At 43.0% G+C, this 25800-nt stretch overlaps 1 protein-coding gene across 1 annotated transcript in view; it reads left to right on the forward strand.

The window, feature by feature from the left end:
* Nucleotides 1-25800, forward strand: part of ARHGAP28 (Rho GTPase activating protein 28) — a 104886-nt gene that overhangs the window by 32853 nt on the left and 46233 nt on the right. The gene's annotated exons all lie outside the window — the stretch shown is intronic.

Here is a 25800-nt window from a genome sequence, read left to right on the forward strand (position 1 = left end):
CAACAGGTCAGCTGGTAAGCTCTTTAAGAAGAGTTTGAATTAATGGAGAGATGCTATTGCTTTGCTGATCGGGTGATAAACACTGCTATCATCCTCCTGCTGGCTTGCTCTCCTGTCAGTTTGCGGCAGACAGTATCAAGAAGCAGGGAGGGAAATTGAAAAGCTCCATATCATCAGCAGATGCATGCCCTGCCCCTCCCCTCCCCCCCTTGCCTCAGAGTGCTAGCAGGGGGCTGGGGGCTGGCAACACTCCCGCCCCTTGAGCAGTGAGTGGGAAAAAGCCTGCGATGGTACAAGCAGACCTCCCTAATCCAAACATCCTGCTGTGGCCTGACACCCCCTCCCCGCTGCAGCTCAGCACTGTACAAAAGAAGAGAGGGCTGCTCTAGCACCCCCCGGCTTCTAGCCTGAGCCACTGCAGGCATGTGCCTGCATTTCCTCAGTCCAGAGAGAATGTCTGTCTGGTTACAAACTGATTTAGCCTAGCCAGGTTAGACTAACCTGCAAAGATTGAATAAATTCAGGCTCAGGCTTTTTGAATGTCTGTCCCTAGCCTTGGTATGCCTGTTTGAAAAGGTGTACTTTATGCTTCCTGAGGGTCTGCTAGGAGACTGCAATGAAGAATTATTCCTATAATGTGTTTTCTAGAGATTGGCCCAAGCCAAAACCCAGCTCTGGTTACCTATGAACTTTGAGATGTTTGGAATCTGGATGTAAAACTCATGTTGCAAACTTCTCTCTAATGCATTTTTATTTTAAAACTTGTTTCAATCTCTAACATTTACATGTTCCACTGATCTTACTTAGAGACCTCCCCAAAGCAAAGACTTTCCCATTAAGGTTTAATTGTCCTTTAATTTGTGCTTGGCTCACTTTTCTTTCCTAGATGGCATTGTATACTAAGTTCTGAACTGGGTGGAGTTGCAATAAAAGTACAGATTGAGTTCTTCATTACTTTAGATGTGCTCACTTATGATTAAAAAAAACCTGCTAAAGGCTAATGCCTTATGTCCTTTAATAGAAAACAAATAAATTAGCTCTAACTTTCTATTTGACTCACACCACAGGAGCTCTCGTATTACAGGGATACTAGTAGCTGATTATGCTTTTATTTCTCCTCTTAGGAAATTGATGAAAGGTTTAAGTTCTGACACAAACAGGAAAACACACTAAGAGCAATTTATCCTGCAGGCATCAACTCTTTAAATAGCTACTGAGCAATGTCAGTTTGTTTCCCACAAGGGCCAGAAAGTCCACTGATCTTTGTTTCTCTGGCCCTGGTATGACTAGAGGCATAAAGCTTTATCCTATCACAGACTGCTCAGATAGCTTTCAGAATACGCAAGTTTTGTGATCATAGCCTAGGAAAGGACTTGCTGCCACAGGGGGAATGAAGAAGCCTGGTTTCCTAGATATTTTGCTCTGTTCCTTTAAGGATATCACTGGGACTTTATTCAGCTCCAAGGTAAGGTTTATAGAATTTACTAATTTAATAACTTTTCAGCCTTTCAGATCCTGTTGTTCCCACCCTCTTGTTTTTCTTAAACAAGGAATGACAGGAGAGGGGAGCAAGCTGTCAAAGATATCACTAGTGGAATTTTCCAGCTCCACAGGAAAGGAAAGGGGGGACAACATGATCCACTGTAGAAAAACAATTGGGTTCATTGTAAGTGAAAGTGAGTGCACAATGGGTTTGTGCATGTTTAGTATTTCCCCAAGAGTGGAGGAGAGCAAAAATACTGCTGGAAGTTCTAATATCATGAAACTTGTAAAGATCCAATTAATACTTTGTGTAGTTTCTGGAACTATTGTACTGTATATGACATGCTTTACTTGTCATTGATTTTAAACTTGGAGTACAAGTTTCAGTAATGATCTCCTGATTTATGGCTTGAGGAGGAGCAGAATTTTGCTTTAGATAAAAATCACAGCTTTTTTTTAATTTCACTTGATTTTTGGACAGAAATTCTCCTCCCTGAATCTCTCACTTTATATGGTTCATATAAGTGATGATTCATCCAGAAAAACTATAGCGAAGATCAACTGAAAAACATGTTTGTCCATATTCAACCAGGAAACAGAGGAGCTATAAACCATCCTGTATCTCTGTGGTAGTAAATCTCACTATTCTGATGAAACATATAAGTCAAATAAAATCAATGCATTTTTGGTATTTAAAAATAACAAGGAATTTGAAAATATATTTTTCATTAAACATATTTTTCTAGTGGCAGGTAATTCACAGGAGTGGCCTCATGGAAATCTTCACCTGTCATTGTGTGTCAAAAGACCTGATTCCAAACTTGGCAGCTCACTGGATATCCAAAGGAGAAATAATCCCAAGTCCAGAACTACCAATGGTGTAGAATAGTATCCAGCATGCTGAGTCTGAATGTGTTTTCATTGTCTATGGGTGCATCTACATGTCACCATATGGCAACGCTGCTACAGAGCTGTGCTTTAGTATGTCCTTTTGGGAGTATTAAAGCACAGCGCAGTACAGGCTGGTACTGCGCCGTGCACACCACACACGGCTAAATTTCCCTGCTACATCACCGTAGCAGCACGCTATATTGAGGGAGCACACCACTAAGGCAACATAGCTGGCAATCATGTGTAGACCCATATGATTGCTATGTCACCGTAACACACTGTACAGCAATGTAACACGTTGCTACGTTGCTGGGGTGATGTATAAATGTGCCCTATGGCCAGTAAGTCATAGTAGTAAGTACTTCCCCTGTATTATGGTCAGGCCTCAATATTGACTGAGAGAGATTCTGGCAGCTGGCAGCATTGGAGGGAGAATTTGCTAGCTAGTTTACTAATCAAACTACTTTGAAAAGAGAAGGAATGTAGAACTTCGTGAGGTTTCTGAGAAATTGTATGCTGGGTACTGCATTCTGTAATCAAAGGAGCTGTTGTTACTGGGCATCCCATATAATCTCTAGAAGGAAAGTCACAGGTCAGAGACACAAGTGTCTCCAATTGTCCTAAATGCTTCCATGACTACTTTTTGCATCAATACACACATTTATCTGTCTTTTGGGTTTGCTTCTAATGAAGTCATCAGATATCTGGGTGATCTTCCCTGTGAAATGTCCACATAGTACTGTGCAATTGGGATGCTAGGCTGTACAGCTAAGTGGGAACAATTAAGGCTTACTAAGTGCGTTAGGGCTAAAAAAATGCCTGTGGAGTATAGCTTCACTGCCTCTGTGAGAAAGAGGAGCAGTGGCACAGACCTGTAGAGATTCTCTGGTGTTGTTTGAGAATAATGGCCTGATCCTTAAATGGTAGAAACAAGCATCACAGCATTATGTATAAACTGGCCCACTGGGGCTGATGGGGGGATACGTTGGTGCATTCCTCTCCCCCACCTACCCCCCACCCCCATTTGATTCCTGCTCCACACAAAGTTTAAAACCAAATGCCTGTAAGTAGTAGCAGCATTTCTAGTTAGGCAGTGCTGAGGGGGTCAATGGCTTCCTGGCTCCTTATAATCTACCTGATCCCTTCTGAACCCCAACCCCATCTTCTTTTTCATGATCTTGATATTCCACCAGTCAAGCTATCGTTTGTTGTGCAGATCTGCTGTCTCTTAGCTGTTCCTGGTAATGAAGTTCCTATATCACGCACATTGCTCCTGCAGACTGTTTTTCTAATGAAGTTATGTTTTTTTTGCTTCAATCTTAAACTAAATAGTACAGTCTTAAGCCGTTGTATATTAGTAAATCTTCTCCTTCATTTTGAACTGGAGGAAAACATGTGTTGTTTTAAATGTGATGATGCACCTCACCATCTGTACCCCTCCATTTCAAAATTCAAGATCTGCCCATGTGACCCACTTTTCAAATTTCATCAAATATTTTAATGATTCCTCACTAGAAAATCTCTTTTTATTTAAAAAACAGTTTTAGAAAGGTTGCTTAGTTTGGAAAACTCTGTATAAGTGAAATCTGTATAAACAATCACAGCTCTGATGCAAACTTATGTTTTAAGAGATCCCTCACCTGGAGCTGCTTTGAACATACTGAATATATTTCTGATCCACCTTTATTCTGAAGACTATGGTCTTTAAGCAACTGATTTTACCAGGTACCTTGCTTCTAAAAGGTTCTACTCTACATGTTATCTTGACTTCTTCACAAAGGGTCATAGAAGATTATGAAAATATGCCTTTCCCCAGTAACTTTGCTCTGATCTTTGCTATGTACTCATATATATGTAGTAATCTTCCCCTTAGGACATTGTGTATGTACTTCATAAGGAAAAAAAAAAGATTAACAGCACAATACAATACAATCAGGCTTACTTTACAGAGCTCTTGCAGAAATCCCAGCCAAGTAAAAGAATAAATAACAGCTGTGCTAATCAAAGGAAAATTTTAAAAGATAAGACTTGAATTTGGATGTGAAAATACCAGTAAAATAGGCAAGCCTAATGTCTACAGAAAAGGAATTCCAAATAGAAAGCGCACTGTGGTTTAAAGGTGTAGGGGAGCATTTTCAAAGGTGCTTCAGTGGCTTAGAAGCCTAAACCCATTTTCCAAACTCACTCAGGTACTTTGGAGCATTAGTACATACATCACTTTAAAAATGAGAGCTTCTAAGTTACAGAGAAGCTTTAAAATTTTTTACCATCAGTTGACAGTGCTGTCTTAAATTCCAAGAGCAGATATTGCCCAAAGAATAGCTGATTATAGACTATAGTGATATTAGTGGAGATAGAAAAGCTAAATGAATAATATGTATGTGATAAAGATGGCACATGAACCAATATTTTGCAGGAAGCCAGTCTGGTGACCTTGCTTTGGGTAAAAAACAAGATGTTTTAGTCTATTTTAATAATCCTGGTAGAGGCATGTTAAAGCCACTGTCACTGATGTAAATACAGCCCTTGACAGGAAATCCTCCAGATAGATAGAAGTTCAATTCAGATGTATTATAACAAATTATAAGCAGTTTGGTGTCATCATGGGAGAAGACATTACAGCTTCGTAACATTCAAAGTGTCTGCAGAGTGACTGAGCCGATAAGATCGTTACAGGATGGAGGATTGCCTTGAGAATTTTCATCCCCACCATAGATCATGGCATTTATCTAGACAGAATTGGAAACAGAAACATATATTCATGATGATAATGAGAGCAACAACAGTTTAGTCTTACCAGTCAGTTTAGATGTGAGTATTCGGACATGATCTACTATGTTTGCATAGTGATATTATTACTTTTTATGGGCCATCTCAGCAAAACTGTGTGGTGGGTTGACAAAGCTCGCTTAACAGTTCCAGCCAGACAAACTCTGTAAGCATAAACAGCTCTATTATTCATGGTCTACAGCTGTTTTAAATCAGAGTTCCATGGTCTAGTGGACTAAGCATGGCCCTAGGAGCCAGAACTCTTGTATTTTAATCCTAGCTCCATAATAAGTGTTGTGCGACGTTAAAAACATCACTTTACTTCTCTTTATCTATATATAATGCTTTCCTCTCAGTGGTCGTAAGATGACAAATTAGCTATTGTCTGTAAAATGCTTTAAAAACATAAAATGCTCCCGAGTGTGTCTATGATGACATTTTAATTATAATGGTGTTCGTAATATTGCTGCCCCATTCCAGCAAGTACCCAAATGGAATCGTTGATACTCAGAGTCATGTTCGTGGCTCCGGATAGAGACCACTCTGCCCTGCTGAAGAGGGAATTCTCTTGGATCCTCTTCATACTCTACCAGTACAGAACGGGTCTGACCTGAGCCAGTTTACCAGTACAGTTTTGAACAAACTGAAACTCTGTAGGGGATGGCATAGCAGCATAGGAGCACATTGATGCTGATACAGTGAATTGGATTGTGTATCCATCTTATAATGTTTGAAAGCTAAAATAGCATTTCTGGATCTGTCTCATTAGAGTCTTGATGATTTCTCTTCAAACAACAACTAGTTCCTTCACAGGCACTCAAGATCTAGAAATTGCTTCCACTGCAATCCATGAGAAAATTTCAACAGAAGCAGAATTGCACCCCAGGGCTATAAATCTGCAAACCTTATTCCAGAGAATAGTTCCATTGACTTCTGTAAGGTTATGCACACGACTTAAGAATGCTAACAGGAGGGGGGTTGGAAGATCAAGTCTTCACTGACCCCTTTCTCTAAGAACTAGGATTTCCTGGAGCTATTGAGACTTTAGAAAATCTGAAGGCAGTGAAAAGAACTTGCCTCAGAGAGACTGGCATGTTGCAAACTACAGAATTGTTTCAGACCCCTTCGCATTAAATACTTTTGTTAAATGTTTAAAAAACAATGAGAAAATTAACTGGCAATTAGATGAGTGGTGTGACACTACCTGAGCAAGTAGCTGCGTAAGACTGGAAAACTCTGTGTTCACCCTTTGCTATATGGTTTCCTGCATTCACATTTTAAAAAATGATTTTGCTTGTTATGTTCTGTGTCCTTGTTATGGATGTTATAAAGAAGAGTAATGTGGCGAAAGAGGTCCAGCCCATACTGGAGTCTAACTAAGTGGTTTGGAATCACTCCTGGATTCCAACTAAGTGGTTTGGCTCTTTAAATCAAGACCAATTTTTGTGGAGAATCATAGAATGACTCAAACCTATGTTGAAATGTAGGGTGTTGCCTTGACAATCCCATATAGAGATGCTATTCTTATCATAGCTATGCACAGGCCTAGTCATCACTTTAAAATCACTGGCAAGAACTTTTAGCCAGTTAATGAGAAATGTACGGACAAAATGTAAGAATACACTCGTTTCACTCTCCTTTTTTATTTTTTTTTTCATTTTCCAGTGGAAAGCTGGAGCACAATAAAGGATGTCTGCTTTCTATGATATTGGACATACTGATGAACCAGGGATTTTTTTTTCTTCACAACTCTAAGACCTCATGTTCAGCTTCTCCTGGGCTGTGTTTTCCAAGAGTCAAGGCCAAGCTTTTGGTCCTCATTTTCAACCCTGACACTGCCTTACCCATCCCTTTCCCCAGGCTTGACTGTTTATATCTATTATTGTGTCATCTCCACTCCCACCATCACTCAACCAGAGGTACCCGACACGTGCATAAGTCTAACAGCTTATTGCACAAACATCTCTTGTGCCTATTTTTCAATGCAATTTCCCTGGATTAATCTTTGAGTCTGCTGTCATCTTCTCTTTTAAATCTTTCCACAAGATTCATGTCGGTACTAATTCTTGTACCAAATTCCAATTAATGGTGGCTTGAAGGCTGAAGAAGTAATTTGATAGTTGATTTAATTCTGAAATAAAACCTAAACATCTGACTCTCGGGAGAGTGATTTAGTCCTAATTGTTTCTTATTTACCTGATACATTTTAGCTTCTAATATAATTTCAGTGTGGATCTTATGTATAACCCTGAATGAAAACCTGGCCTCAAAAACAAAACTTTCAGTGACTTCTGTAGGCCAAGAAGTATTTTTTTTCCTGTATCTTTACATGTCTGACCTGTTTGGGTTTTTTTGTTTGTTTGATTTTGTGCCTTAACTTTCTGACATATAAAATGTTTTGGATCCTTTGGTTATGATGTGTATATTAAGTATCTAAAAACAAAAGTGATAATAATCCATTCTCCTGCAGTTGCCACATTAGATGATAGATATAACTATTTTCTTTAGGTAGAAGCAGACTGATTGAAATAATAGGAATAATTCTTCAAAATGTAACATCTACATTGTTTTATTAAGTGGTCTCACTAACTCAAGAACTGTATATTCTACAGTTCTAATTTAGGACACCTTCCAAAGTCTTTGATATTATCCTTAAAAGTGTACTTATGTGGCATAAAAGAGTATTATTTTCATATGTTTAATTAGTACATCATCTTTTTTTAAGCTAAAAAAACTTCCAACCATTTCTTCATTCCAGAACACCGAGCCAGTATTCCACAAATTACAATATCTCATGGAAAATACAGACCAAGAGTAAAGTAAAAATTGCTTTACAGCCAAACTAAAGCCACAGGATAACACAGAGAAATATAAATGATGAAAAGTAAATTTGTTTATGTGTTTTTCTTTTTCATAACCTCTATTTTATTAGTACCACAAAAAACAACATTTTGCATTTGATCATGTGGAATCAATTAAGGCAACAGAACTAAGAAAAAAATTACATGCTGTGAAGAAATGACCCATGATTTTTATTGTGACAGTGTCAATTTGTTCCCTACTTTGTGGAATATTTAAGAGCAAGTCCTCAGATAAAGTAATAGTTAAGTCAAATATCTTTAAAAATACCTTTTTGATTATTTCATTCTTTCAACCCAGTCTACAAACATTTCTAAACAAAATATTTACTGCTGTAATGCAGGGAAATTGATAAAATTTGCACAATATGAGGGAATATAACAATGTATGGGGAATTAGAACTGATTGAACTTAAGTAAATTTTTGTTTTATATTTGAATAATGGCATATTTTATTAGACAGTTGCTATATTTTATATCTATTTCTATGATTCTTTGGGTTGTATAGCAATTTATACATATATTGGAAAATATGTTAGAATTGGCTAGCTAATGTACCATGAATTTTTAGTGATTAGGATTAGCTTTGGTATACAAGAAAAGTAAAATTGAAGGTGTACAATGGTGATATCAAAATTATAAGGAAAGGGAAGGAATTAATGGTTATAGAGCTCTGATGTTTAAAACTAAGGATCATGGGAAACTTTAAAGGAATTTTGTAAACAAAAATACATTTGAAAGCTATCAAACAGACTCCCTACTAAAGACATAGTGGGCATGTCCAGACGCGAGTGAATGTTTGGTTTCCCAGGGACAACTAGCAGTGGCGCACCTTGCCCCCGGGGAATGCCTGTGCCATGCATGTTTTGGCGTGTGGCAAGTTACCCCAGGGGTGGTAAGGGAGGTACCAGCAGCAGCCTTACCTAGGGTCTTGGGGCCTACTGGGGCTATAGCCAGGGTGATCATGCCAGGCAGAGCCTGGCCAGCAGCTGCAGCACAACTCCAGACAGCCTGGCTCCACTTTTCAGCAGCACACGCTGCTCCATTTTTTTTCCCCCGTGGGTTTTTTGATCCCCTGGATGTCTAGGGGATCAAAAAAACCCACTGAAAAGAAAAATGGAGCAGCACACACTCTTGCAGTGCAGAGAACACCAGATTCTGCGGTATATGGCACTGCCAACGTGTTTGCGGTGCCACATACCACACAACAGTGCTCGTCTGGAGGCACCCAATGCATGCAATTCTTGACAAACCAAGTACGTCATATTTCAAAATCAAGACATGAAGTAATTTCCACCAACCAATAATGGAGACTACTTGTTGGAAGTTGGGGTGATATTATAAGCTTGGAGATAAGCAAAGGTAATATTTATATTTAAGAAGGAAAGGAAAAAAAATAATCTGGGTAACTAGAGGCTTTCTCAGCTGACCTCAATAGTATTCAAGGCTTTCAAGCAATTTATGAAGGAAACAAGATTAAGGAGACTTTGTAATAAGTGAAAAATGGGATAAAATTCACGAGTTAACCAAACGTAGACCATGCTAAGCTAACACATTATCTTTCTTTGATATGATAATTTCTTGTCTAAACAAACGTGAGGATCAGTAAGAAAACGGTATGAAGGAAGAATATGGCTAAATACAAAAATACAATAAGTAGTGTTAAAAGAAGTGTCAGTCTGGAGTGAGGTTATGTTGGCCATACCTCAACAACCAGACTTGGGACCAATCTTATTTAATATTTTAATTTAGGACCCAGATAAAAAAAGCAGGACCTGGTGATTTGATATTTGCTGATGACACAAAACCAGGGGGACATCATCAATATAAAGGTGGATCAGGATATCATAAATAAGAAATTGGATGACTTTAGGGACTATAGTAATGCAAATGGAATTAAGTTTAATACCACAATACAGAGGTCAAGGCCATGCACTTAGGGACATGAAATATTTATTGCTTTAAACTCCTCAGTTGGAACAGACTGAGAAGGAGAAAATACCAAATGTAGTAGTCACAAGACTATGTGCTACCAATATGACAAGATGTGGAATAATCAAACACCCTAGGATGTATCAGGAGAGGGCTTCAATAGTAAAAGGGGTATAGTTCTGCAAGAAAGTGGTAAGACCTTATCTGGTATAATGTATATAATTCTAGTCACCAAGAATGATTAGTTTGAGTGGTATTTTATGGTAATGTTGCTTGTGCTAGCAGGACATTAGACTCAGTGAATCAGGAGATTACAGTTCTACAGTCTTAGTTCACATAGCAAAAATATATTTCAGCTGAATGTTACAAATCAATGAATTAGGGAGAAAGATCCCTTGCTTTTGAATGTTTAACTGAAGGGCCAATTTATTTCAGTTACATCAGTTCAACTGTAATGGAGCAATTGGGTGCATACCAACGAGCGTTCATGTGTGGTTTCCGGCACCTCAAACCACACGTGGTGCATGTGCACCCATTCATCATGCTGCTACTTAGCAGTGTGAAGCAGGTCATTTTACACCCGGAGACCCTGGTGTCAAAAAAACCACGGTTAAAAAAGCAGTACAGGGCACACAGAAACAGAGCCTAGCCAGCCAGAGCCACACTCTAGGCTCCAAGCAGCTGGCTTAGTGCCACCGCTGCCCCAGGACCCCAGGTAAGGCTGCTGGGGCCAGCACAGGTGCCAATTGACCGTGTGCCAGAGTACATGTGTAGAGGTGTGCCTACAGACAAATAGCAGCAGCACAAATATGTGCTGCTGCAATTTGTGTCATGGAAAACGCTCATTCCCTATGCATGTGTGCTCATTGGGACCCACCCATTCTGCCTGAATTTGTCCTTTAAAAGTGCTTTGGAGCGTAGGATACTATACATCCTATCTAACAAGAACAATGCTGGAACTAAGTGGAACTTAGAATGATCAGGTAAGATTAAGATGGGTAAGAAGATATTTGTACATTTACACACTGCATTGAGATTAATGAAACATTTGACCCATCACCCTTTGCAGCTTTTTGTATCTGTTTAACACTTCCATATTTCTCCTTCCTTGGAAAAGCTACTTTATGGTTCTAGAGCTAAGATATTTTTAACAGCTTCCAGTGAACGGACCCATGTAGATTTCCCTTAGTTGTTGTCTTTTCTTGTTGAATTATTTAAACCTCATATGAGCTCTAGATTGCCTAGATTTGTTACACCTGTAACTGTATCCTGTATATGTTATAAATAAATAAGTGCTGGCAAAGGCATTTGCATCCAACATTCTGGAGGGTGACGAGATTCTGGATCAGCCTATACATTAATCTCCTCTTCCTAATCTACACATTTATAATTGCAAAGAAGGTCACATAGACTGCTATATAGTGTCTGGAATGCACAGCCCTGGGATGGAGACTCGGCAGAGGCATACTATCCAGTGGTAGCACCTGAAGGTATTTTGCTTCCCTCTGATGTGACACCTCCTTGAACTCTGGGAGCCAAGGGTGGATGTGACTTTTCTACTGCCTTTTTCAAAGGTTCAGAGAGAACTTTTATCTTATATGTAGGCTTGGCAGAATTCGACTTCTTTTGTTTTCAATTTCAATGGCTAAAATCAATGTTTATTTTTAAGAATGTCCTCGGGTTTTATCATTTTTTTTAATTGATGTAAATGTTCATGATTGCACAGAATGAGGGGCATGTGAGAGAGAAAATTGAGTAATGACAGTATTCTGTTAAAGCTTTAGAAAATCACATGTTAAAATATATAGAAGTAATAACCGTAAATTAATAAAGCATACCTGCTTTAAATCATTCTGTTCATTCATCCGGAAAGAGCTGGATGGCCAGAGACCAGGAGAGAGCGCAGCAGCGCTCTAGAGCTCAGGGAACACTGGGAGAAGCAGCAGCTACCCAGCCTAGGGTGGGAAGCAGCTCCCTTTTCCCTATGGCCCCTTAGGAGGCACCAGCCCTGCTTGGGAGGCACCAGCGGAGGGGTGGCTCAGCTCCTTGATGGCCTCGGCCTCCCACCCCTCCAAGCAGTGTGGGAGCAACAGCTAGGCTCCAGGGGCACCCCCATGTGCCCTGCCCCATGCATACAGGGGCTGGGTCAGGCAGGAGTTCTGGAAACACAAGGAGAGGCAGAGTGATCAGGGCAGGGCATGCAGGGGTGCTCCCAGGGCCCAGCTGCTGCCCCCACATTGCTCAGTTGGGTTGAAGGCTGTGGCCGCCAAGGGGTCAGGCCACCGCTCAGCTGGTACCCGCAAGGTGGAGCTTGCCCCCTAAGGGGAGCTGCTTCTTACCCCGGTCTGGGCAACCACTGCCTCTCCCCATGTTCCCAGAGCTCCTGCATGATCAGGGCAGGGGCCCAACTCCCAGTGAGCCTTGATCAGGCGGGGGTCAGGCCAGGCACACCAAGAGTTTGGCGCCCAATCCTCGGCTGGGACCTGAGCAGAGCAAATGGCTGGTAGCACCAGACTCCCAGCTGCAGCAGCCCTACCCTTCTAACTACCCCCCACCCCCAGCACAACAGTCCCCGTATGGCCCCCAGCTCCTGCAGAGGCTGCTTGAGCCACTACCAGAGGAGCAATATCTGGGCAGCGCAGCCAGGACCCCCTTACCCTGCCTGCAGCAGCTGCCACATAGGTGTACATGTGTATGTGTATGCACACACACGTAGTACCCCCTGCCCTAGATTTCCTTACCCCTTTCCCAGATTCTTTTTATGTCCCCTTTCTATTAATATTGATTTCCATCGGTCTCTGAGTGACAGGTGAAATCAATGTTCATCAATAAAAAGTGAATTCTGCCAAGCCTACTTTTGAAACCTAGTGCACTAACTGCTGCAGTAAGCACAACCATGCAGCAACTGTAACCAACTTTAGAGATGCTAACAACACTGATGACATTAGCTTGTGTGAGCCCTTGCAGAGAGAGGGAGCAGAGATTAGATCTGGTCTAGTGTATGTGCGAGGTCACACTCCTTCCACTCCTTACCATTCATGCAATACCAGACATACTTAAGACTATAATAAATAAAAATGGAAGGGGGTGTGATCTAGGGGGTGAAAACAAGGACTGGGTATCAGGGAGCTTATGTTCTTTTCTTGAGTATATCTCACAGCTGCCATGTTTCGTTGAACAAATCATTTACTTAACAAGTGTTTGCTTCAATTTAGGATTATGTAAAATGATACTTCTTAAACTTGCAAATGTACTTACAAAAGGCTTAATAAAGTAATGCATATAAAGCATGAATATGAGCTAATACAATTAGTTCATTATGAGAGTTTGTTTAAGCATATACCAAGGCTCAGAAAAATGTGTTTCCTTTGTGCAGATAGCCTTTAACTGCAGGTTAAAAAAATTATGTTGAAAATGTATACGTTAAAAGCTGTCACTTACCAGAGGATTTGGTCTGTTCAAAATGCTTCCTACAAAAGGTCTTATTGAACATGCTCATTTTATTCTTAACCATATCCCTTAAAATCTATACCTAAAATAGCCCTTGTTTGTGTCTTTAAAAAATGTAAACTGGCACATTTGACTTTTAAGTGGAAACTCTAGCAAAAAGATTCTTTCTAATATGGTTGCTGGAAAACATCTTTTTCCAACTCACTAAGTAAAGGAAAGGGTAACAGATGGAGGGAACTCTTAAGTTGGGCAGGACATGCTCATGCCATTTAGGGACTGCCTTGCTTTGAGAGTGAAGTGGCAATACTCCCTTCCAGAATCAGCCCATAATCATTCAGTGGGTGTCACTGGTGATGCATAGGGGGTGCACGTGGGTACACATGCAACCCCTGTGCGTGGTGGTGCACACCCTGCGAAAAGGCACTGCTGACACTGCCGGCAGCACCTGTGAGTGGTTGCCACTTACCACAACCCCCGCTTCACTGCTGACACCACTGGCAGCATCTGCGAGCGGTCCATGATTGCTGCTGGCTGCTGCCGCTGCTGCCAGCAGCATCTGCAGGTGGTTGCCAACCACCAGTCACCAATCGCCACCCCCACCCCCATCTGCTGACAACACTGTAGCCACCTGCAGGAGCATGCCGTGCCCCCCCAGCCTCCGGGGCACTCAGCATTCATGGTGGATGCAGTACATACTTTCTGGTGCACTGGGCCAACAGATGCAGTATGAAAGCGAGTCTGCGTGGGCTATGAACCTTGCCTTCCTTCTGTCTCTTTGGGCCATGATACACCTGACAGAGCAACTCCTTCACACTCAGGGGCTCTGATTGTGACTGACTGAATGCTTACAGAGATAGATTCTTATACATTCTCAACTGCTTGGTTACAGTATCACCCATTAATATGTTAACAAGATTGCTGTTTCTCTTTATAAACAAAAGATAGCCACATTAGAATTTTTTTTAATTAACTTGTGACAGGTAGTAAAACTGAATCTTACTAACTCCTAATAACAACTAGGGTTATGTACAGATGTTACACTTAGATTGACCTAAACCTAACCGTAGATTGACCTACATAGGGTTAAGTCCATCAGACTGAGTACAGACATTCAGAGAGGTTAGGGCAGGGGCGGGTAATTATTTTGGCTGGAAAGCTGCTTAATGAGTTTTGGTGAGCTGCCAAGGGCTGCAAGCATAGCTCTGCCCCTTGACAGGTGCCCCACCCCCTGGCCACCCTATAGGGACCAGAAGTCCCACCCTTAGCCTTTGTCACTGGAAGTTCCCTGCCTTGCCCCCAACCCTCCCCCCCCTCAGAAGTACTCCTTTTTGGGAGGGGATGGTTGCCACCTTGGAACCAGAAAAAAGCCATATTATACACTAAAAGTAAAATACCTACTATAACATATTTTAATGTCATTACAAAAAATATTTTGTCATGATTTATGTATGCATAGTGTATATAGAGATGGTTGCATAATAACTCAGAAATAAAGTCTTACTCTTGTATATTGTGTGTGGAGGGTGTGAGGTGTGACTGGGGGTGGGAGTGTGTGTATGGTGAGATGTGGGGGTTGTGGTGAGGTCTGTGAGGGCATGTTGCTGTGGGGGGGCAATAGGGTATGTTGGGGGCTGTACGTTGGGAGGGTTGTGGGGGCAGGGTGTGGGTATGTGGCATTTGTGGGGTGTGAGGGAGGGTGGGGGGTGTGGAAACTTCCCACACACTTCTCCCCCGTGGTACACAGCCCCCACCACTGGTAACAGCAGCAAGCAACAGGTGGTTAGAGCACTTGTGCCCCACACAGATGCTGCCTCCCAGAAGTGCACGGCTCCAGCCAGTGCTGCATGTGATAGCAAGGAGTGCAGTCAGTCAGGCTGGCCCGCCTCTATCACGCAGGGCCCCATGAAGTGCACATGCAGCTCCCAACACCTGTGCACCACTGGGGGAAGGCCCTGCACAATGGAGCCGGCAGCCCCACAGGGAAGCTGCTGCTTGCTGGGCCAGGCCCTTCTACCCACAAGGATGGGAGGTCAGGTGCACAGGCTGGGTGGGGTACAATTAGTTTGTGGGCACCAGTGGGCCAGATGAAATTGCTTGGTGGGCCAGTTCTGGCCCACAGGCCATATTTTGCCCACCTCTAGGTTAAGAGAAAGTTAGATTGCATTAAAAATGGCCACCCAATCTAACTTAGTTCACCCTGGTATAGACCTTACACTAATTAGGTGGATCTACATGCAAACTATACAGAAGTTCAGGACAGTTAGATCAGTCTAAAAATGGCTAACCCAATCTAACTTAAATGTATCTCAGAGGTAGAATAATTTAACTCAGATCCAGTGAGACTAATCTACCTGAACTTCTGTACAGTTTGCAGCACAGCCCTGGGTCTGGGAAAGCCCAGCCACTAGCCCCAGTCCCAGGGCAAACCCCTTACCTGGAACCAGGCTATTTTTAGCTCCCTCTTTCTCCTGTCAAACAGACAATGCCCCCATGAGCCATAGAATCATTGGTTCATAGACATTAGGGCTGAAAGGGACCTTGCAGATCATTGGGTCCAGCCCCCTGCCCAAGGGCAGGAAGTCAGCTGGGGTCAAATGACCCCAGCAAGATAAGCATCCAAATGTTTCTTAAAGGTATCCAGAGTAGGTGCTTGCACCACTTTTGGGGGGAGTCTATTCCAGACTCTGGGGACTCAGATGGTAAATAAGTTTTTCCTTATGTCTAGTCTAAAATGATCTTCCAGCAGTTTGTGACCATCAGATCTTGTCTTCCCTTGGGTACCCTGGTGAACAGACATTCTCCCAGTTCCTGATGCACACCTCTTATATATATAAGCTGCCACCAAGTCCCCCCTGAGCCTTCACTTCTCCAGGCTGAAGAGTCCCATGCCTCTCAGCTTCTCCTCATAAGGCCTGTTCTCTTGACCTCTAATCATGCACGTGGCTCTCCTCTGGACTCTCTCAAGCTTCTCCACATCCTTCCTAAAGTGTAGAGCCCAAAATTGGATGTAGTACTCCTGCTGCAGCCTCACCGAGGCCGAGTAAAATTGGAGGATGACTTCTTGGGTTTTGCTTGAGCTGCATCGGTAGATGCAAACCAGAGTTATTTGCTTTGCTGGCTGTGGCATCATATTGGTGGCTCATGTTCATCTTGTGGTCAATCATGACCCCCAAGTCTCTTTTGGTCATGGTGCTAGTGCATGTAGCACTGCCGAGCCTATAAGTATGATTTTTTCTCCGGAGGTGGAGCATCGTGCATTTCTCCATGCTGAATGTCATCAGGCTTTGATCCATCTACCTTGCGATCTTGTTTAGGTCAGCCTGAATTGCCAGCCTGTCCTCTAGCATAACCGCACACCAATGAATTTGGTGTAATCTGTGAATTTAGCCAGTCTGCTTCTGACACCCGAATCCATATAATTTATGAATATATTAAAAAGTACTTGTCTGAGTACTGAGCCCGAGGGATGCCACTGGTCACCATGCACCATGTTGACTCTGTTCCAATGACTATCACATTCTGGGTCCAACCATGGAGCCAGCTCCCCAATCATTGGACCGTAAGGTTGTTGAGGCCGCAGTTCCCCAATTTTACCATGAGGACATCATGGGAGACCAAGTCAAAGGCTTTTTTGAAATCTAAATATATGATATCAACCTCTTCTTCTTTGACCAGGTGATGCATCACCTGGTCATAGAAGGAAATGAGATTGATCAGGCAAAACCTACCCGCAACAAAACCATGTTGGCTCTCTCTCAGAATGTTGCCTTCCATTAGTCTGGTGTTGATTGTTTCTTTGATGATTTTTTTTCCAAGATCTTTTCAGGGATTAAGGTCAAATTGATTGACCTGTAGTTCCCTGGATCTTCCTTCCTTCCTTTCTTGAAGATAAGCACCACATTGACCCTCTACCAATCTTCAGGAACCTCTCCCAAACACCATGAGTTCTCAAATATCCTCACCATTGGTCCTGCTATGATATCAGCCAACTCTTTTAGCACTCTTGGGTGCATTCCATCCAAGTTAGCTGACTTGTGGACATCCAGCCTCTCAAGCTGCCAACTCCCCCCAGCCCAGGAGCAGCCACCCCCTGCCTAGTCCACCAAACCCCACATCTCACAAGCTACTTCTGATGCTGGTTTTATAACTGATAAAATGCCAGGATCTCTGAAATCACTGATTTCAGGAGTCAAGGAAGTAAGTCAGGGTTGGGGGAGGAGCAGGAGGAATCAGGGCTAGGTTTGTGAAGGTGGCTTATTTGCCTGGGGGTGAGGGAGTTAGGGGCTAAAATAGGTACTGGGAGAAAGATCCCCTCCCCATCCCCCCTAAGCACCTGGGGACCTCACAAACCCCTATGATCCTGCCAATCCCTTCTGGACCCCAGCAACTGACAAGTGCAGGGTACTGCACCTAGGGAGAAAGAACCAGCAGCATACCTACAGGCTGGAGAACTCCCTTCTCATCAGCACAGAGGCAGAAAAGGATCTTGGAGTCATTATAGACTCCAAGGTGAACATGGGCCGACAATGTCAGGACGCAGTCAGGAAGGCTAATCACACCTTGTCATGCATCCACAGCTGCATCATGAGCAGGTCCTCCCCCTCTATATGACACTGGTCAGGCCACAGTTGGAGTACTGCGTCCGGTTCTGGGCGCCACACTTCAGGAGGGATGTGGACAACATAGAGAGGGTCCAGAGGAGGGTCACTTGCATGATCAGGAGGCAGCAGGGCAGGCCCTATGAGGAGAGGCTACGAGACCTGAACCTGCTCAGCCTCCACAAGAGAAGGCTGAGGGGGGATCTGGTGGCTGTCTATAAACTTGCCAAGGGAGACCAGCAGGCAATGGGAGAGTCCCTGTTCCCCCCAAGCACTACTAGGAGTAATAAGGAATAACAGCCATAAGTTAACTGAGAGTAGATTTAGGCTAGATATCAGGAGGCACTACTTCACAGTCAGGGAGGCTAGGATCTGGAACCAACTTCCAAGGGAAGTGCTGCTCACTCCTACCCCGGGGGTCTTCAAAAGAAGGCTAGAAAGATACCTTGCTGGGGTTGTTTGACCCCAGCATTCTTTCCTGCCCATGGCAGGGGGTCGGGCTTGATGATCTGCTCAGGTCCCTTCCAACCCTACCGACTATAAAACTATGAAACTGCTTTTGGACCCTGCCAACCCCCCTGCCCCCACCCCCATGGAATCCTCAATCCCTGCAATGCCTCCACCCGCTCCCTACATCCCAATTTACCTTAGATTGGGTGGCTATATTTAACTCAATCTAACATTCCCCTAACCTCCCTGAATATCTGTACCTAGCCTCTCAATGTTGATCTGTACAGACATTTGGGGAAGTAGGTGAGGCCAAAAGTGGCCAGAATGATCTAACTTAGTTCACTGGAGGAGGTGAGTTAAATTAGATCAGGAATGGATTAGCACAATCTAACAAATGTCTGTACATGTTTGGAGAACAACCCCACAGTTGGGAAAGTCCAGCTGCTCACACCAGCCCCAGGGCTGCTCATTTCTTCTCCCCCTACCCAACCCTGACCAGGCTTTTTTTAGCCCCTCCAAGCCCTACCGCTCCCAGATGGACAACACTCCCCTCACCCCGGTCCCACCAACATTTCACCGAACCAGCCAAACTCCGCTTTGGACCTGCTAGTCCCTAACCACCAAGTCCTGCTTGCCCCTTCTCCCACCTGGGCTTCCTTAGATCAAGTTCAAGGCACAGCCCCTGGCACTGAGCAAACATCTGCAAAAGTGAGACCCAATCTATGATCACACAGCTTAAAGTAAACCACATTGGATGCCATGAATATGTGAGAGAATTGTAGCTGATTAATGACAGGCAAAAAAGCATAATTTTAGTAAATCAAGAATACTATGAGACAAATATGATTTCGGGGTTATCTGGAGGGCCTTTTTTTGTTTTATTTTATTTTGAGAAAGATATCAAGAGATTAAAAATATTGGGGTGTCTGTACACATGCTGTGGGGCGGGAGGGGGTGTTTTAATTAGAGCAGATCTTGGGAGCCACTCTAAATTTAAACACCCACAGTGTCTCATACATTGTTCAACAAGCTTTAGTTAAAGCACCCCTGCCATCTTCAAACACAGGGATGCTGAATACATGAGACGCTGCAGCACACTGGGGCACTCTGATTAGAACGCTCCAGCAGACTCAAGTCTGCTCCAGTGCGTTCTAATCAGAATGTGTCACAGCATGTATAAAAGTGCCCTTAATTACAGTACTTACAGTAATTACTTTAGAGCAGGGTCAGTAGCCTATTGCCTGCAAGCTGGATTCAGCCTACAGAGCCATTCTACCCAACCTACAGAGCTAGAGCTTTGGCAGCCTTTCGGGGTCAGGGGTTTTGCATAGTCAGTAAGGAAGCAGCAGTGGCAGGGTGGCAGAAAGGAGCAGCAATGGCAGTGGCCAGGTTGGAAGGGCTGGCCTGCCTCAGGCAGAGATGGGTAATTTTGGCCTGCTGGCTCCTGAAGTATTCTCTAAAGTTAACTCTTGCTTTAGAGAACACTAGGAAGCGATAAGTGCTGGGAATCCTGTTTTGTAATCAAGTCTTTTTAATATGCTGCTATGAGATCTCAGATTATTTAACAGCGGCACTTTGCTGAAGACATGTGAGGCTGACATGAATTTGGAATTCTGTTCTACAAAATGTTGAAATGATGCTTTGTGAAAATTAACAGTGAAATAATCATTAGCAGCATTCTTGCAGTTTTGTGCCGTGGTATGTTGCTTTTCAGTTGCATGCTGCTGTTCCGATGGAAGATGACAGTGACCTTATTGAATTTGATGAGTTTGATAGATTTCCTTTATTCAGGATAAGTCCGTTTATGTAATGAGATAGTACTCCTCATGGTTCAGCTATCAGAGCTGCCTACTTTGATCAGGCAGAGGTATGTGGGCAGAGGAGTTTCACTAAGTATTGTGTGATGGAGGTTTGTATGTCCATGAGCAAAGTGACCACCAAGAGAGAAAGAAGCAACTAATAAGACAAGTAAAAGAATCACTTGAAATGTGGTTTCCAAAGAAAGACTAATGAGTGAATGGGTTAGGTAGAGGGCTGACCTAAAAAAAGCTTGAGCAAAAAAAATTGCTTCCAGTTGTTTAGTTATGACTGTGTTCAGGGAAACAGAATTTTGTGTATTTTTTTGTAAATAAATACAATTACATCAGAGACATGCCTGACTCATTTATCTGCTTTTCCTTCTAACAAAAAACCCCACAAAATCTAGAATACTAGCTAAGCTCTTGGTTAAAAAAGGATAACAGTACTAGCATAGGCCATAGGCTTCACAATATCTGTACCCTAGAGGTGAATGACACATAGTTAAAATTGCATATTCTCTTGAAAAACAATGCCCATCTTTGAAAGTAGAGGTTAAATAAAACTTGCCAAGAAGTGTCAGCTTTCTAACAGCTCACAGTGAGGACATTCAGTTTGTTTACGATTAACAGGGGAAATTGTTGACTTATAATGCAACCAACAAAGCCCTTTTTATAACTGACATTTAAAGAGAACTGAAGGGGTGGGAGTCCTTTTGGGAGGCGGGGGTGGAGAATTATAGGACTAGAGAGATCAGGAGCCAGAATCACAGAAAAATTAGGGTTGGAAGGGACCTCATGAGGTCATCTAGTCTAAGCCCCTGATCAAGGCAGGACCAGCCCCAACTAGATCATCCCAGCCAAAGCTTTATCTAGCTGGGTCTTAAAAAGCCTCCAAGGATGGAGATTCTACATCCTCTGTGAGTAACCTGTTCCAAAGGCATTACTACCCTCCTAGTGATAAAGTTTTTCTTAATATCTAACCTAAACTTCCCTTGCTGCAACTTGAGATGATTACTCCTTGTTCTATCATCTGCCACCACTGAGAATAATCTAGTACCATCCTCTTTGGAACCACACGGTAGGTAGTTTAAAGCTTCTATTAAATCCTCCCTCAGTCTTCTCTTCTGCAAACTAAAAAAGCCCAATTCCCTCAGCCTCTTCTCATATGTCATGTGCTTCAATGCCCTAACCATTTTTGTTGCCCTCCACTGGACTCTCTCCAATTTGTCCACATCCTTTTGGTAGTGGGGAGCCCGAAACTGGACACAGGACTACAGATGTGGCCTCACCAGTCTTTGTAACAAAGGCACACTGTTGGCTCATATTCAGCTTACTGTCTATTGTAACCCCCAGGTCCTTTTCTGCAGAGCTGCTGTCTAGCCAGTCAGTTCCCAGCCTGTACTGGTGAATGGGATTGTTCCGTCCTAAGTGTGGGACTCTGCACTTGTCCTTATTGAACCTCATGAGATTTCTTTTGGTCCAATCCTCCAATTTGTTGAGGAGTCTCTGAATCCTAACCCTACCCTGTGGAGTGGACACCTACACAGTCAGGTGGGTGGCTAACTGGCTTAGGGACCGCACCCAGAGAGTGGTGGTGGACAGGTCATTCTCGACCTGGAGGGAGGTGGGCAGTGGAGTCCCACAGGGTTCAGTCCTTGGGTCGGTATTATTTAATATCTTCATCAGTGATTTGGACAAGGGTGTGTTGAGCGCCCTCTCCAAGTTCGCAGATGACACGAAGTTATGGAGCAAAGTTAACACACGGAGGGCAGGGAGCAGATACAGGCTGACCTGGACAGGTTGGATCAATGGGCAGAATGTAATCAGATGCCATTCAACAAAGATTAATGTAAGGTACTCCACCTAGGAAGGAGGAATCCCCAGCACACCTACAGGTTGGGGGATGTCCTCCTCAACTGCTCAGAGCCTGAGAGAGATCTTGGAGTCATAGTTGACTCCAAGATGAACATGAGCTGACAGTGCAACAAGGCCATCAACAAAGCCAATCACACCTTGTTGTGCATTAGCAGATGCATGATCAACAGATTGAGGGAGGCGATGCTCCCCCTCTATGCGGCATTGGTCAGGCTGCATTTGGAGTACTGCGTCCAGTTCTGGGCACCATACTTCAAGAGGGACACGGAGGATCTGGAAAGGGTTCAGAGGAGGGCCACCCACATGATTAGTGGTCTCCGTGAAAGACCCTATGAGGAGAGGTTGAGAGATCTGGATCTCTTCAGCCTATACAAAAGACGGCTAAGGGGTGACCTTGTGGCCACCTATAAATTTATCAGGGGAGGACAGCAGGGAATTGGGGATGCAGTGTTTTCCAGAGCGCCTCAGGGTGTAACTAGGAATAATGGGTGAAAACTAGTGGAGAGTAGATTTAGGTTAGACATTAGGAAGAAATTTTTTACAATAAGAGTGGCCAGAGTCTGGAATGGGCTTCCCCGGGGGGGGGTGCTGTCACCTAACTTGGAGGTCTTCAAAAGGAGGCTTGACAATCACCTGGCTGGGGTCATCTGACCTCAGTCCTCTTTCCTGCCAGGGGTAGGGGGTCGGACATGATGATCCACTGGGTCCCTTCCGACTCTATAATCTAAGAATCTATGAATCTACCCTCCAGTGTATCTACTACTCCCCTCCAGCTTGCTGTCATCTGCAAACTTGATAAGAGTGCACTCTAGACCGTCTTCCAGGTCTTTGATAAAGATATTGAACAAAACCAGCCCCAGGACTGAGCCTGGGGGCTCCCCACTTTATACCGTCTGCCAACTAGACATCCAGCCATTGACTGGATGTCTGAGCCCTATGATCCAGCCAGTTTTCTTACAGTCCATTCATCCAACCTGTACTGCTTTAGCTTGTCTGCGAGCATGTTGTGGGAGACCGTGTTAGAAACCTTACTAAAGCCAAGGTACACCAGATCCACCAGTCTCCCCACATCCGCAGAGTCAGTAATCTCATCAGAGAAAGCAATCAGGTTGGTCAGCCATGACTTGCCCTTGGTGAATCCATTCTGACTGTTCCTAATCACCTTCTTCTCCTCCACATGCTTAGAAACAGATTCTTTGAAGACCTGCTCCATGATTTTTTCAGTGGCTGAGGTGAAGTTGTAGTTCCCTGGATCTTCCTTCTTCCTTTCCTTAAAGATGAGCAGTATATTTGCTCTTTTCCAAATCATCCAGGACCTCTCCTAATCACCATGAGTTTTCAAAGATCATGACCAGTGGTTCTGCAGTCACATCGGCCAACTCCCTCAGCATCCTCGGGTGCCTCATGTCTGCATTCATCAACTTGAATACATCCAGCTTTTCTAAATAGTCCCTAACCTTTTCTTTTGCCATTGTTGGCTGCTCACCTCCTCCCCAAACTGTGCTGCCAGGTGCAATAGTCTAGGAGCTGACCTGCTGTGAAGACTGAGGTGAAAAAGGTATTGAGTACTTCAGCCTTTTCTGCATCATCTGTCACCAGGTTGCCTCCCTCAGGTTGCCTCTCTCAAAGACCCACACTTTCCCTGATCTTCCACTTGTTACTGACATACTTGTAGAAACCCTTCTTGTTATGTTTCATGTCCCTTGCTAGCTGCAACTCCAATTGCACTTTGGCCTTCCTGACTTCATCCCTGCATGCCCAAGCCATACTCTTATACTCCACCCTACTTGTTTGTCCATGTTTCCACTTCTTATATGCTTCATTTTTGTGATGTAGCTTACTGAAGTGTTCCCTACTAAGCCAAGCTGATGTTTTGCCATATTTGCTAGTCTTCCTGCACATCAGGGTGGTTTATTCCTGTGCTCTCAATAAAATGTCTTTAAAGTACAGCCAGCTCTTCTGGATTCCTATCTCCTTCAGACTGGCCTCCCAGGGGATCCTGTCCAGCAGTTTCCTGAGGGAGTCAAAGTCTGCTTTTCTGAAGTCCAGGGTCCTTACTCTGCTGTTCTCTTTCCTTCATTTCTTCAGGATCCTGAACTTGATCATCTCATTGTCGCTCCTGTCCAAGTTGCCATCCACTACTACATTCCCCACCAATTCTTTCCTGTTTGTGAGCAACAAAACACTCCACCATTTTGTTTCACTTAATGCTGCTAACATTCATTGCATAACCTAATTACTCAGGGTATAAACAGATAAAATATTTACATTGGAGTACCATATTACCAAGGTATAGAAAAAAGGAGCAAAAAGATAATAGAAATCCATAAATTAAGGTAATTTAGACAAATGGAGAATTAGGAGTAAACCTCTACTAGTATAAATTATACTGGCTTAGGTGTCTTCTGCATATGTCTTTCCTGGGATTAGCCATTTGCTAACGGGAAATAAATTTCCCTGCCATCTAGTGGTATGGCACACCAATAGCCTCCTTCTTTGTAAGCTATGGTGGGATAAATCCTGACACCAGAGTAATTTTTATGAGTATACAAAACCAACATAAATTACACAGGGGTCTAGTTGTGTGTCCGTGCCCTCAGATTCTGCAATAGCGAATGTGGCAAAGGAATGATGGATCAGGGGTAGGCAACCCCTGACATGGGTGCCAGAGCATGGCACATGAAGACATTTTGCTTGGCACATTCACCTCAGGGCAGACGGCGGGGAAGGGGCCAGTACTGCACTACCACAGCAAAGATCGGGCCCTTCACTGTCTACCCCTGGCACGCCAACATCTTACAAGTCAAGGTTGCAGGTGCTTTTGCCACTCTGCCCAAAAACGTTGCCAACCCCTGTGATAGATCCTAATGTAGCAGTAATTGAGAAAGTCTTTATATTTTATCTACCAAATATGTAGATATTTATGCAAACTAATTGTGGTGCAGCAGATTCAGCACCTGAATGAAATAAACTATTATAATCCACAGAAAATTATGTTCTTCTCTTGCTCTAAACTAGGATAAAATGCAGTCTTTAAGTACAAGGTGGTTTCATTCCTCTCCTTTTTTATAGATTCATCACCACCCTTCACTTCATTAAATTGAAAATGCAGACAGTGAGCTATCATTGCTTAATCTGTGCATAATCATTAGGTATCACCAAACTAGCTCTTTGTCTGCTTTGATTTATCTTTGCCCGGGAGATAGGATAAAAACTATTTATTGGATTGAAAAGACTATACCAAAATCAGTGAGTGCTCTCAAGTTATACACTGAATGTTGGCTTCTTTACACAGAGAAAATATATAATATACAGGTATAAGAAAAGATTTCCAGTGCATTATTTAAAGGTACAATGGAGTTTTACCAGAATAGGACTAGAATAACACATTATTTGATCAGCCCCCTCATATCTCATGGAAATATCCTGCTTCCTTGAAAAGGTGTTTTCAATGAAATGGGGGGTTTTTTGGTTATATCATCATATTTCTTTCTACTACAAGTTATTAACCTCTTCTGTAATCAGTTGCCAATAAGAGTATGGCACCATAAAAGTTCTTTGTCCTTTCTCATTTTTCTTTCCTTTTAGAAGCTTAATAAATCCAACTCCTGAAAACTATTTTAACTATTTTAGTTGAGTAACTGAAGTTTTTGTTTGATGTTTTAAGCTTCATTTCTCTTTCCTGACATTTTCTAA

This window comes from Alligator sinensis, unplaced genomic scaffold (genome assembly GCF_000455745.1).
Source record: "Alligator sinensis unplaced genomic scaffold, ASM45574v1 scaffold597_1, whole genome shotgun sequence".
Lineage (NCBI taxonomy): Eukaryota > Metazoa > Chordata > Crocodylia > Alligatoridae > Alligator > Alligator sinensis.